A 14,504-nucleotide genomic window follows, 5' to 3' on the forward strand; every position below is an offset into this window, starting at 1 on the left:
GCCACTCATGAGGCTGTTTAACAAGCTATGAGACCATGGTATTAAAGGAAAAATACTAGCATAGATAGTGACTGATTGGCTGGAGGTAAAGAAAGAGAATAAAGGGAGCCTTTCCTGGTTGACTGCTGGTAATTAGTTGTGTTCCACAGGGGTCTATATTGGAGCCACTTCTTTTTATAATATATGTTAACGATTTGGAAGACAGACTTGATGGCTTTTTGGCCAAGTGTGAGGATAATACGAAGATCAGTGGAGGGGCAGGTAATGTTGACGTGGTAGGGAAGCTGCGGAAAGAAGTGGCGAATAGAATACAGTGTTGGGAATAAGATTTAAAAATCCAAGGGCCAAGGGACTTGGGAGGCCTCATGCAGGTTTCCGTGAAGGTTAACTTGCAGGTGGGGACGGTAGTGAGGAAGGCAAATGTAATGTTAGTATTCATTTCAAGAGGACTAGAATATAATAGGAAGGGTGTAATGCTGAGGCTTTGTAAGGCACGGGTGAGGTCTCAGTTGGAGTATTGTGAGCAGTTTTGGGCTCTTAAATAAGAAAGGATGTGCTGATATTTGAGGTGGTTCAGAGAAGATTCCAGGAATGAAAGGGTTATCATATGAAGAGCATTTGATGGCTCTGGGCCTGCACTCACTGGAATTTAGAACAATGGGGGATGGGGGGAGGTGATCTCATTGAAACCTATCGAATGTTGAAAGGCCTAGATAGAGTAGATGTGAAGAGGATGTTTCCTGTAGTGGGGGAGTCTAGGACCAAAGGGCACAACTTGTGAATAGAGGGATGTCAATTTGGAATGGAGATGAGGAGGAATTCATTCAGAGGATGGTGAATCGATGGAATTTGTTGCCACAGGCAGCTGTGGAAGCCATGTCACTGGGTGTATTTAAAGTGGAGGTGTCATAGTGCGGGGTTGGGAGCGGACCCAAATGCAAGACACAGACACTGAAGTACAAGGAGCAGGATTAGGTTAGTCAAGAAAGCAAGGGAAGTGGGGAAGAAAGGATGGAAGACACGACGCAGGTCCCTGGAGGAGACAAGGATACAGGGCCTGGGCTAGGACTAGACTAGGACAGTGGAACCAGGATATGGAACTTGGAACTAGGAGCCTGGGCTTGGACTCCGAGCCAGAGTCTGGACAAGGACCCAGAACCTGGGTCTTGACTTGGGCTCAGACTCCGGAACTAGGCGAGACATGACGAGGCTTGGGTTCTTCAAGGCGAGGACATGACGAAGCTTGGGTTCCTCAAAGTGAAGTCATGACATGGTTTTGGGAGACAGGACTAAGCAAGGCTACAGGACAGAACGAGAGACTCCTGGGCAAGACGGAGGAACCCCAGCACCGGGCTGGATGAGACACATGGACAAGACGAGAACACAAAGCCGTGGCTTGGACAGGACAAGGTTCTTGGATGTGGCTAGGACTGGACAAGACTCCTAAGCCTAGCCTTGGTCAAGGGAGAGAGACAGGAACGCAGAGCCTTGGTCGAGGGAGAGAGACAAGAACGCAAACGTAGGGCCGGGACTCATACACAGAACACAGAGCTGGGACCCTTCCTTGGGTACAGGACGTAGGGCTGGGACTCATTACACAGAACGCAGAATATGATAAGAGAGTTCCCGACACAAGGTAGCGGCAGACAGCCAGACCTACCTAGTGAAGGATGGACACAGACAGTTCCCAACACTAGGTAGCGGCAAATGGCCAGACCTACCTAGCGAAGGCATGGACACAGAGACCGTTCAAAATAACGATAGACAGTTCCTTATCTTGTTCCAGCAATGGAACTTGACAGGGTTACAGGCAAGGCAAGGCAAGACTTCAGGCCAGGCAAGGCCACAGAAGGAAGGGAAGGGAAGGGAAAGGAAGGGAAGGGAAGGGAAAGGAAGGGAAGGGAAGGGAAGGGAATTCTGCTCTTATCTCTTATGGCCATATGGTTTTATACCACTAATCAATGTTCTTTGTTATGTTTTCTTCAATTAAATGTTATATACTGTATATATGTAATTTCCCGGTTTAAGACCATGCTTTATTTTATTAATAGTTATGCTGTTATTTTCAGCAGTTTTTCTCAAAATGTATGTGTTTTCCTTTAATTACATTATACAATAGAGCAATTTAATTGATTGATAAATTTGGCTTGTTGAATTAGCCAAAAGGGTTTGTCTTGTTAACATTTAGCCAATAAGATGCACAGGAACATTCTAGAGGGATCGGGGTAGCCATTTTCTAGAGAGAGCTGGAGGAAGGAGAAAGATGAAAGAATGGAGACAGATGACATACTTGAATGAAGAACATGGTGAAAAGCTCACAGAAACCATTTGGAAGGATAACCGCTTGGGTTCCTTGGCTGCGTAAATCTAGGGAAGTCACTCTCCAGTTCCGCCATACTCTTGACATTAAGACGGCTTTTCTGCCCCAATCGCAGATTGAGTGGATGCTGTGTAATTTGCTACCCTGTTACAAATCAATGCCACAAACTACAAACTGTACACCGAATATAATTAAAGGAATTATATTTATGAATCTTAACTAAAGGGTTAGTAAAGAAAAATAAAAAGAAAAGTGCCAATTTTAATTAAACAGTCAAATGTGCAGAAGTTGGAGCTCATCTTGAACTTCTCTGTCACTCACATGTGGGGGTCTCAGTCAATATGAAAGCACACACCACCTTCCAAATGTCGCTTGCAATCCATCTCGAACAAACGGGTCTCCCACCGGGTTGTATCCTACGACTGGCTCTCCCCAACGCCTTCTCACTTCATCTCCCTCTGAACCACAGCCCAAAGGCAACTTTAGTGTCCCTCACCAAAAAAAAGCCTCCCCCCAGATCGAACATCTTAATCGGATGTCACACATTCCACATCATCCCTTACCTTCAACAATAATCCAAACAGAATGAAAGCAGAACAAACAGCTCTTACAGAGCAGCTAAATGAAATACCTACAGCATAACAGTAAAGATGTGAACCAGGGCATTACACTCTCCCACCACCACAGATAGTCATGTCCTCATGACTTTGAAATAATTTGTCATCCTATCATTAATAACAAAGTTTTCAAAGGAATTTTGTGATGTCAGAACCTCCAATCCATTTATAAGTGGTAGTGACATATCTCACTATGGAGATAGTCGCAACACTCTGTTCCCTTGGTGCTGCATAGGCCAGCTTATCTGGGGCTTTCCTGACTCTTTGAACCTCCTTATCTCATCATGTACTTCTTCAGTTTCAGGCACTCCTTGGGATACTTCTGGTCTACATGGCAAGGCCTTCCCCGGTCTATCACTCATGCCTTCCAGCAACTCAGATCCCTCTGCCAATCGGCTGAGCTCAGCTTCATTCCAGTTACTTTAGAGCCCAGCCCCCCTTCATGGTCTAGCTGCAAGCCTGCCTGTCCACTGCAGTCCCCTCCATTTCACCTGCCTCAACATGAGAAGGGTTAGGAATCTCATCCTCAGTTAGTGGGGAGTTAGTGAAAGGCAGCATATACCACACCCCCATTTCCTCATCCTCCAAGTCCGCATCCCATTCAGGGGCAAGGGCTGGTCTAATCCTCACATCGCAGCAAAGTCCTCTTACTAGGTGTAGGGTCCGGGTCAGACTCTAGTTCAACACACATCTCTTGTCCCAGAGGCAGAAGATGGTTCTGATGGAGAAACTTGACAGGCCCATTCCCATCCTTGGATTTCACCCGGAAAACTGGTACATTTGGCATCTGACTCTCCACTACATAGGGCGTAGCTGCCCAGCGGTCAGCCAACTTATGCTTTCCAGATAGCCCCAAATTCCTTACGAGGACTCGGTCTCCAGGCTTGAGTTGGGAGAACCTAACCTTTTGATCATATCTCCTCTTATTTCCTTGATTCTGTTTGGAAGCCAAGACCTCAGCTAATTCCTAAGCCTTTTACAGTTCCCTTCTCACATCAGACACATACTTCTGATAAATCTTCTGCAGTAGATCTTCCTCACCAGTCCCAAAACAAAGGTTGATGGGCGACCTCACCTCGCGCCCAAACATCAGATAATATGGCGAGTAACCGGTAGCTTCATTCTGTGTAGAGTTGTTGCAGTGGACCAGATGTCCAATACATTGACTCCACTTGTTCTTTTTGCTGATCTCCAAGGTTCTGAACATGTCTAGCAAGGTCCAATTGAACCACTCAGGCTGCAGGTGATAAGGCGTAGTGCTTGACTTCTCATACTCAGTAACTCATATATGAGCCTACTCTCAAAATCCCGTCCCTGATCACTATGTATCCCCCTGGGGAAACTGTAATAAATGAAACACTCTGGCCACAGTGGATGCCCTCTGTGGTAGGGAAAGTTTGCGCATATCTGATGTAGTGATCTGTGATGACTAAGACATTTGCCATTTTGCTGGCATTTGGCTCTATTGACAGGAAATCCATACACACTAGGTCAAGGGGCCTAGCACTCTGCAAGCTGGACAGCTGAGCGGCCCTCGTAGGCAGCATTCTCCTCCATATACATCGAATGCACAACTTGCAATACTCTTCAGCCTCCGGCTTCGTTCGGGACCATTTGAACCGCTCTCTGAGCAACCAATTGGTCTTGTCAGCCCCCAAGTGGCCAGAATTATCATGAAGTGACTTCAACACAATCCTCCAATGCTTCTTAGGCAGAAGCCGCTGCGAACGCTGAGGTTGGTCTGGAGGCGACATGACCCGGTACAGGATCTGGTTCCTCAACTTCAGTCTGAGCCAGTCTCTCAGTAGTAGAGACACCGCAGAGTGAGTCATCTTGTCTGCTTGGGTCATGTTTCACATGTCACGTAACCCATGACGGGAATAAAGAAACCAGCAGAAATAGAAACCACTTTGGAGTCTAGTATTGCTATAAACTAATAATATTTATTAATAACTACGTAATACAGTAAAGTAAGTGAAGATAAATCAAACAGGTTAGCAAGAATTATATATATATAAATAAATAAATCAGTAAGTGTGGAAAAATATGTATGAAAACCAAGCTTCTTTAAGTCTAGGGGTAAAAAGATACAGTCGAACAATGTTGAATAAAGTTCAGTTCAGTTCAGTTCGTGGTATTTAGTTGAATAGCGATGGAGAGAGAGAGAGAGAGAGAGTGAGTTGAGTCTTCAGGTGAGCCGCTGTCGTCGATTTCCTCGTCGTCCTCCGAAATCCTTCACAAGTCACCAACTGTGACTTGTGCAACAAAGGGGACCATACGTCGGTGTGGTTGAGCTGTCTACCCAGGCCAGGGTCGGACACATGGACAACTCCCCACCGGTCTTGCCTTTGAATTTTCACTGGCAGAGCACTTGGATCAATCTGCCTGACCGATCCTCTAAAACCCACTTTCTCTGCGGGCACAACAATGCTCATTCAGTGTTCCGATCATGTGTCTGAGGTCTGTACCATCTGACCTCCTATTTATTTCCCTGTGCTGAGCATCACCTGTCCTTCAAAGAGTCCCTCCCTCCTTTGTCTGTAAAGGAATGCGAGCAGGCAACAAGTCCTTGGGAGTAACATCAATAATGTCCTGTTGGTCACCATAGCAACCTTCGAGCTGCTCAGTTTTTATCTCCAAAGTAAAACTCCAAAGTTAACTCCCGTGACAGTCCGACCGTCAATCTTCGTCTCTTTCTCTTTTCCAAACAAACCATCAATGATAAATGACTCTGTCTGTCTGTCTTCAAACAGTTAATAGGGGCACTCCTGGATCCCCTCACACTCCCCTTCCTCAGGGAAAAAATAATTGTCGAAGACGATTTTTTTGTCTAAGTGTACATCACAGAGTTTTAAACAATAGAGGGAAAACATCAAATGACAGAGCAAAAATGGTTACAGTTTCCAACTTAACATCGGGATAAGCAATCAGCTATGATGTTATCAGTACCTTTTACACCTTTGATTACCAAATCAAATTCCTGAAATATTAGACTCCAATTTAACAACCTCCTATTTTTATCCTTCATTTTATTTAAAAACACCAGCAGATTGTGATCTGTGTAAATCACAAGAGGTCTTTGGGCAGGACAAGTACAAACCTCAAAATGTTGTAAGGCCAGAATAAGTGCCAATAACTCTTTTTCAACAGGGGAATAATTTTTCTGGTTCACATTAAATTTCTTTGAGAAATAAGCTACTGGGTGTTCAATATCATCCGCATCCTTCTGTAACAGTACTGCCCCAGCCGCTTCATCACTAGCGTCTGTAGCGATCGAGAATGGTTTCGAGAAATCCGATGCTTTAGGTGCAGGATGATAACATAGGATGGTTTTCAACCGTTCATATGCCTCCTGGCAAAGGTCATTCCATGCAAACCTTTCACTCTTCCCTAAGAGCTTTGTTAGGGGGAGAGTGATGTCAGCAAAGTTCTTACAAAATTTTCTATAGTACCCAACCATCCCTAAAAACCTTCTTAAAGCTTTCTTGCTAGTTGGAACAGGAACCTCTGCAATTGCTTGAACTTTGGCCTGTGCAGGAGCCAGCTGGCCTTGGCCCACCACATACCCCAGATATGTGACTGTGGCATGGCCAAACTCACTCTTAGCAAGGGTCACCGTCAGTTTGGCCTTAGACAGTCTATCAAACAGTTTCTCTACCGCTGCAATATGTTCTTCCCATGTGTCACTCCAGACCACTAGGTCATCAATATAGGCCTCTGTGTTCTCTAACCCTCTATCACCGAATTGATCATTCTTTGAAATGTCCCTGGTGCATTTTTCATCCCGAAGGGCAAAACTTTGTATTCATACAGCCCTGAAGGTGTAACAAACACTGAGATTTCTCTGGCCCTGTCAGTCAATGGAACACACCAGTATCCCCACAACAGATCAATCTTCGTGAGGTACTTAGCCTTTCCCACTTTATCAACACAGTCATCCACTCTGGGGATAGGATAAGCATCCATCTTGGTTATGGCATTAATTTTCCTGTAGTCGGGACAGAACCTCATGCTACCGCCCGGTTTAGGCACTAGGATGCATGGTGACGCCCAGTCTGAGGTAGATGGCCTAATAATACCGGTTGCTAGCATGTACCCGTGTTACAATGGCGGCACTGGAAGCAAGGGTGGACCCAAATGCAAGACACATCTTGTGAGGTTAATTAAATTTAGTTTATTGTTTGATATCAGGAGAGGTAGGCAGGGGCAGGAGTAGCGAACTGGACAAGGACTGAGGACTACGACTAGGCTGGGACCAAGGGTCTGGGCTAGGACTCGGAATCGGTCCCAGAACTAGAGGAGACATGAAGAGGCTAGGGTATGGACTCCGAGCCCAAGGCTGGGCAAGGACCCAGTACCTGGGTCTTGCCTCGGACTCGGACCCTAGAACCAGGAATGGACATGACATAGGCTAGGGAGAGGAGGAACATGGAAAACAGAGCCTCGGTCTCGGGAGAGCAGGTACATGGAACCATAGACACATACACAGAACACAGAGTCGGGACCCCTCCTTGGGTACAGGACATAGGGCCAGGACTCATGACCCCCCGCGGGGCAACGGCAAGACGGCCTGACTTACCCCACGGAGGCAAGGACAAGATGAGACAAGACATGAATCTCCGTGGGGTAACGGCAAGATGGCCAGACTTACCCCCACGGAGGTGACGACAAGACAAGACAAGACCAACACAAATGAACACCAGACAGTACCTATCTAGCTCCAGCGATGGAACTAGACCAAAGTGCAGGTGGGGCTGCAGACGAGGGCTAGAGGCGAGAGGGGCAGAGAAGGATTCAGACAAGGGGGTAGGACAGGAATCACAGACCGCCAGGACCAGGACTTGACTCAGAACTGGGAAGCCGCCAGGGCCAGGACTTGACTTGGTGCTTGAATGCCACCAGGACCAGGACTTGACTTGGTGCTTGAATGCCGCCAGGGCCAGTACTTGACTTGGTGCTAGAATGCCACCAGGGCCAGGACTTGACTTGGTGCTAGAATGCCACCAGGGCCAGGACTTGACTTGGTGCTAGAATGCCACCAGGACCAGGACTCGACTTGGTGCTAGAATGCCACCAGGGCCAGGACTTGACTTGGTGCTAGAATGCCGCCAGGGCCAGGACTTGACTTGGTGCTAGAATGCCACCAGGGCCAGGACTTGACTTGGTGCTAGGATGCCGCCGGAGCCAGGACTTGACTTGGAGCCTCCGGGTAGTGCCGAGCTCTCGACTCAGCCCGGGAACAGAAGACAGCGGCTCCTGATTCTCTCTGGCGAGTTAACTGATGGACCCACCTTGATGAGGAAACTTTGCAGGCTCACTTTGGCGAGGTAACTGGACAGGGTTGCTCCAGTGAGGAAGGGCGAATTACCGGCACTCGCTTCAGCAGAGACTAGGCTTGCTCCGGCCAGATGACATTGGCACGCCGTGACTTTACAGACTTTGTAGACGCTCCCACGCCGAACGGCTGAAAGCTGGAGACTATAAACTATCGGTTCAGCCGAGCATTAATTGCCTCTAATCACCAAAGTCAAGGGACACGGGAAAACAGGGAATCAACGGTCCGGATCGTAACATAAACAAGGTAAATTTAAAGAGACCCCGATCCGGACCATGACAATCTGATCTCTTTTTCAACTTCTTTATTTTTCTGGAAGTTCATTCTGTAAGGATGTTGTTTAATGGGCTGGGCCGAATTTAGAATGACATTATGCACTGCCCCGGTGCACCGTCTTGGTGCATCTGGAAATAAATCTTTGTGCTTCCTAATTAGCTCCTGCAATTGCTGTCTTTGTGAGGGCCCTAGATGACAAACCTTATCAGTAAGGTCCTTTAAGATAAGGGAATTCGTAAGTCTCGTGGACACAATACTCAGTTTAGTGAAATGATTTCTTTCCTCATTAGCAAATTCCTCAGCCCCTCTTGTTTTCGTGGTCATACCTACTGGTACCGCCTCAGCATCATGATACAGTTTCAACATAATAACGTGCACCAACTGTGTGGCCTTCCTCCTGTCAGGAGTTTCAATAACATAATTCAAAGAATCAATTTTCTTCACTATGCAGTAGGGCCCATGGAATATTGCTTGGAGGTGGTTGGTCACAAGAGGGAACAGCACCAGTACTTTGTTTCCAACTTCAAACACTTGCTCCCTCGCTCTCTTATCAAACCACTGTTTCATTTTAATTTGGGAGTGCTGCAGATTCTTCCTGACAAGGTCACAGGCCTTGTTAAGCCTTTCTCGGAATTTTAAAACATAGTCTAACACGCTGACACACACTTCTGGGTTAGACCATTGCTCCCTAAGCAGGGTCAAAGGTCCTTTGGGCCTATGGCCGAAAATGAGCTCAAACGGGCTGAACCCCAAGGACTCTTGAATGGTGTCCCTCACAGCAAAAAGTAGTAAGTGTATCCCCTCAACCCAATCCTTGTCATTCTTATGGCAGTAGGTCTTAATCATAGGTTTAAAGTGGAATGAAACCTCTTCAGAGCCCCTTGAGACTCCGGGTGGTAGGAAGATGACACAATCTGTTGAGCTCCCAGCTCAGACACTACTTGCTGGAACATTTTTGAAGTGAAGTTGCTACCTTGGTCAGATTGAATTTCTTTAGGTAAACTTACCAGTGCGAAAAACCTGCTGAGTGCTTTTACCACAGTCTTGGCATGGATGTTTCTGAGAGGCATGGCTTCCGGGAACCTAGATGCAGCGCACATTATTGTCAACAAGTACTGATGACCAGCTGCAGTCTTTGGCAAAGGGCAGACACAATCCACTGTGACCCTGGAAAAAGGTTCACCAAAAGCAGGTATTGGTCAAACTGGTGCTTTTGGAATGGCCTGGTTAGGTTTTCTCACCACCTGACACGTATGACACCCTCTACAGTAATTGACAATATCTCTCCTCACGTTAGGCCAATAAAGCTCCCTCATGATCCTGTGCACTGTCTTTTTTACTCCAAAATGTACCCCTAAAGGCATCTTATGGGCCCGGTTTAAAATTTCAACCCTATAATCTTTGGGAACCATCACCTGGTGCACAATAGCCCAATCCTCACTCGCAGGCACAGTGGCTGGTCTCCACTTACTCATCAACACCCCATCCTTAAGATAATACCCCACTGTTTCTTTCTGAATTTCCTCCTCAGAGAGAGCTGTCTCTTTTAAAGCCACAATTTCTGGATCTTTATTCTGCTCCTCTATGAACTCCTTCCTTGACAAGGACAGGTCTTTCCTCTCCTCCTTGTTCTCCTCAGCCTTACTACCCCCTAAATCCTGTTGGTATAGGGACGGTAGGAAAGTCTCAGATAAATCAATACTAACAGCAGCAGCCTTTCTGGACATGCTTCATGTCACTGTGCATGCGGGATACACATCAGCATCTCTGGGCGGGTCCTCAGCAGCAGCAGGCTTACTTGTGAGCTGAACTGCTGGGTAAACATCCCCACCTGCAAGGTCATTACTGAGTAAGACATCAACATGGTCTATCGGTAGCTCAGATCGGACACCTGTTATGACTGGTTTCAATACCAAGTCACATTTCAAGATTATCTTATGCAAAGGCACGGCCTCTATTCCCTTTCCAATGCCCTTAATGATGTTTACTTCCCCAGTCTCTGTCTCAGCGCCGAATTCCAAAACATTCTTTAATATCAGTGACAGGAAAACTCCAGTATCTCTCCAGATTCTTACTGGGACTGGGTTTGACCCCTCCTTCACAGACACCAACCCTTCTGAAAAAAATCTGTTGAGTCCCTCCTGAACACGGTTCGACCCCCCCTTCTTCAGCGGTATTTTAGCTGTCTGAATGCAGCTAGTTGGGGTTTTCTCTTTCTCCTTTCCTTTTCCCCTTTTCATAGCAAAACAATTTGACACCACATGGCCAGGATTTCCACAGGAGTAACACTTAAGACTGGGAAATTTTCCCCCCAGCTGCTTCCCTTCCTTCTTACTTTTATCACTAATCCCCGGTTTACTCTCTGGTTTAGCCAGTGGATTATCTCTACTCCCTTGTGGGTTACTCTTAGTGGGGAAAAACTTAACTTTATGAGTTAGGGCATACTGTCTGCTAACTTGGCAGATTCTGACAGTGTCGTTGCCCCATTTCCATCTAAGTGCATCTTTATCTCAGCCAAGACGCAGTTTTTAAACTCTTCAATCAATATTAACTCTTTCAAGTTGCCAATATTCCAATTCGCCTCTTTTGAAGCACACCACCGATCAAAGTATACCCGTTTCTCATGGGCAAACTCCACATACGTTTAGTTCCAGGACTTTCTCAAACCTCGAAACCTTTGTCTGTATGCCTCCAGGACTAACTCATAAGCCTTAAACACAGCATTCTTCACTTTATCATAATCCTTTGCATCTTCAAGAGACAGGGCTGCATATGCTTGCTGAGCCTTCCCCTTAACCACACTCTGTAATAACTCCTCCCACTGCCCCCGCGGCCACTCCCGATTACAGGCCACTTTCTCAAAATGTAGGAAATACCTATCAATTTCTGCTTCATCTAATTTCTTGACTGACACTAAACCCCTCATCACGGTTCGCCACCTGAGCGTTCCGTTGCCATTTCTCCCTTTCAAATGCTCTCTGTCTCTCTGCCTCTTCTCTCTGTTTCTCTGCCTCTTCTCTCCGTCTATCTGCCTCTCTAGCCTCGAGCTGTAGTAATTCCAATTTCAATTTCATCTGAGCTTCAGTCTCAGCATGCACCTTACCTTCAGCAAATAGCTCTATCACCCCCGACTCAAAGGTTCCCTTAGATACATAATGCTGGACTATTAACATCTATATCTGAATTTTCCTCATTTTAGTGTTCACCTTCAGTTTTAACTTTTGAGCAATTCCGAACAGCAAATCCTTCTTAGCATCCTCCAATGCCTCCGGGGTTGGTCCTGCCATAAACTTATTAACTTCAAACTCCATTTCTGCTGATACTCCACACAACCAAATCACAAGGAAATTTCCCCAATCAATTCAAACAAGCTTCCCAACCAATTTGTTCATATCCCAGATGAGCCCCAATTTTGTCACGTACCCCGTGATGAGAATAAAGAAACCAGCAGAAATAGAAACCACTTTGGAGTCTAGTATTGCTTAAACTAATAATATTTATTAATAACTATGTAATACAGTAAACCAAGTGAAGATAAATCAAACAGGTTAGCAAGAATTATATATATAAGTAAGTAAATCAGTAAGTGTGGAAAAGTATGTATGAAAACCAAGCTTCTTTAAGCCTAGGGGTAAAAAGATACAGTCTTATGATGTTGAATAAAACTCAGTTCAGTTCAGTTCGTGGTATTTAGTTGAATAGCGATGGAGAGAGAGAGAGAGAGAGTGAGTTGAGTCTTCAGGTGAGCTGCTGTCGTCGATTTCCCCGTCGTCCTCCGAAATCCTTCACAAGTCAGCAACTGTGACTTGTGCAACAAAGGGGACTGTACATTGGTGTGGTTGAGCTATCTACCCAGGCCAGGGTTGGACACATGGACAACTCCCCACCGGTCTTGCCTTTGAATTTTCACTGGCAGAGCACTTGGATCAATCCGCCTGACCGATCCTCTAAAACCCACTTTCTCTGCGGGCACAACAATGCTCATTCAGTGTTCCGATCATGTGTCTGAGGTCTGTATCATCTGACCTCCTATTTATTTCCCTGTGCTGAGCATCACCTGTCATTCAAAGAGTCCTTCCTTCCTTTGTCTGTAAAGGAATGCGAGCAGGCAACAAGTCCTTGGAAGTAACATCAATAATGTCCTGTTGTTCACCATAGAAACCTTTGAGCTGCTCAGTTTTTATCTCCAAAGTAAAACTCCAAAGTCAACTCCCGTGACAGTCCGTCAATCTTCGTCTTTCTCTCTTTTCCAAACAAACCATCAATGATAAATGACTCTCTCTGTCTCTCTTCAAACAGTTAATAGGGGCATTCCTGAATCCCCTCACACACAACCGCTGACCAAACAGTACCAATACATGGGTCATCTCACTGAGTGGCTGCACTTCTCCAGGGCTCAATTCTGGCACCTGCTTTGTCTTGGGAGCAGTCAGGTTGCTGTAAACTTGTGGAATTTCACCATCAGAAGCTCCCAGAAGATCTACTGCTCAATTCTGCCCTTGCCTGTCCTCTGCCCTCCTGTTGATGGCTTTGACTCCAGGGGCAGGAATACTCTTCCACTCTCCATCCCTGTCCCCATCCAGCCCTTCATGTGCATATCGGGACAACGCATCAGCATCAGTGTTCCGACTCCCCGTGCTTCAGGCTGACATATTAGGCAGATGACATCACCAGACACCAATGGCATGCAGCATCCAATTTTGTCGAGGCCAGGATATAGGTTAATGCAGTGGTCCCCAACCTCTGGGCCGCGGACTGATACCGGGCCGCGAAGCGTGCAGCGGTGCAGCGGTAGCCAGAGCGCACCCAGCACACCTTTAAGAAAAAAGCCAAAATAAGCAAGCTAATTAATTAGGTGCCGTCCAGCATGTAAATGTCAGCCCAGATCAGAGGCGATTGCCGATTTCACTTGCTCTACACGATGTTCACTCCTCTTTCCAGGGCGCTGGATCCTTTAGCTGTTCCATTATTTGGTCAATTTAAATGCCAGCCCAGACAGGCTGAAAAGACGGGGCTGTCAGGATTGAGGTGACATGTTGAATCTACACAAACTTCCTATAAAGTATAGGCGCTGCCGTGCTTTCTTTGTAATGGCAGTTATGTGCTGGTCCCAGGACAGATCCTCTGCCACTTTTCAGAGAGAGAAATGTCGATCCTTAATGCTGAAGAATTTAAAGTTATTGACCCTCTCCACCTCAGTTCCTCTAATGAAGACTGGCATCTAATGAAGGGTGGCACCTAATTAATTAGCTTGTTTATTTCGGCTTTTTTCTTAAAGATGTGCTATGTGTGTTCTGGCTACCACTGCACCCCTGCATGCTTTGTGGCCGGGTATCGGTCTGTGGCCCGGAGGTTGGGGACCACTGGGTTAATGGGTTGTTGTCTGTCCTCACCTCAAATTTGGCACGATATAGATAGCCACTTAGTTTATCCACCACAGTCCATTTTAATGCCAGGAACTCCAATTTGTGCATAAAGTAATTTCGCTCAGAGGGTGGCAGACTCTGGATTACAAACGTGAAAGATCTCAACCCTGTGCCCTGATCCTGATGCAGAACACCCCCTAAGACCTCTCTGCTGGCATCTGTATGTAAAACATATGGTAACATATGCAAAAGCCAGCACAGGTGCTTTCGTCAGCAGCTCCTTCAGCAACTGAAGGGCCCCTTCGCATTTTGCATCCCATCTGGCTGCAAAAGGCTCTGAAGGGCGAAGATAATCTTTACTATCCTCTCCTTTCATCCTCCCTTTCTTCCCCAAGGGAGGGTAACCGCACAGAAGCTGATTTAAAGGTGACTCATTTTGGAGAAGTCCTTCACAAGCCTCCAATAGTACAGACAGAATCCAAGGAATGAGCACAAGGCACCCACAGTCTGGGGCCTCGGCCATGTGGTCATCACCTCCATCTTAGACGGATCTGTAGCTATTCCATTCTGTGAGACATAGTTGCCCAACG

The 14,504-nt window shown here is 46.4% G+C and overlaps 1 protein-coding gene across 5 annotated transcripts in view; it reads left to right on the forward strand.

Annotated features, from left to right (window-relative positions):
• gcnt3 (glucosaminyl (N-acetyl) transferase 3, mucin type) overlaps positions 1-14,504 on the forward strand; it is a 147,015-nt gene that overhangs the window by 125,868 nt on the left and 6,643 nt on the right. The gene's annotated exons all lie outside the window — the stretch shown is intronic.

The sequence above is a fragment of the Mobula hypostoma genome, chromosome 16 (assembly GCF_963921235.1).
Source record: "Mobula hypostoma chromosome 16, sMobHyp1.1, whole genome shotgun sequence".
Lineage (NCBI taxonomy): Eukaryota > Metazoa > Chordata > Chondrichthyes > Myliobatiformes > Myliobatidae > Mobula > Mobula hypostoma.